Source organism: Mycetomoellerius zeteki, unplaced genomic scaffold (genome assembly GCF_001594055.1).
Source record: "Mycetomoellerius zeteki isolate Tzet28-1 unplaced genomic scaffold, Tzet1.0 scaffold346, whole genome shotgun sequence".
In the NCBI taxonomy this organism is placed as follows: domain Eukaryota; kingdom Metazoa; phylum Arthropoda; class Insecta; order Hymenoptera; family Formicidae; genus Mycetomoellerius; species Mycetomoellerius zeteki.
This window is the reverse complement of record NW_017257334.1, coordinates 15527-16306: the sequence shown is the minus strand read 5'-3', so window position 1 is coordinate 16306 and position 780 is coordinate 15527.

The following is a 780-nucleotide window of genomic DNA, read 5'->3' as shown; positions in this document are numbered from 1 at the left end:
TTAGCATGTTAGTAATGTTGTTATGATAATGTTAGCATGTTAGTAATGTTGCATTAGTAAGATAATGTTTAATAATTTCTTATGAATAATGTTTTTCTATTTCTTATTCGTAATCATTTAATCTTCTATATTACTATTTTACTTATTAATTTATTGATCAATGTATCTATTTATAATTATTTTACTTTTATTATGTATTTTTATTATTTTACGAGGCTTTTATAACAGTATTTTCATATTATATATTTACAAACGTTTTTATTTACATTTTTATCATACACATTTATCAATGTTGTCTTTGAAAATCGCGCTGCATTTTGGATAGATTGGCTGGCTTATTGCTTGGCCGCCATGATGCGCGTTGGTTCACCTGTCTTATTACATCATGGGTATTTCCTCCACGGTGGCGTATGCGGCGAGTATGTTCCCTGTGGTGGCCTCGTCGGTGTCTATTCTCCTTCGGACGTCTGCGTTCCTGCCGATGCTGTGGGTGGCGTGGCCGGTAGAGCGGTGCCTGCGACTGGTGGAGTATCCGGCAAGGGTGACAGCAATTCCGGCACAAAAAGGTGGCTTGGCGATGTAGGCCGATATCGTCGGCTGTCCCTCTCGTCGAGCGTTACTCCTGGCGGCAACGTCAGTCGAAGGCGCCTCGGTGATATGTACAGTCTGTACAGCTGCCAGTTCCCCGTCGTTGCGCTTGGTAGTCTCGTTGGTGAAGCGGCGGTCAGCCTGGATAGTGCCTCTGCGGGCCTCGGTACTCGCTTCAGTTTGGCTGCTGCG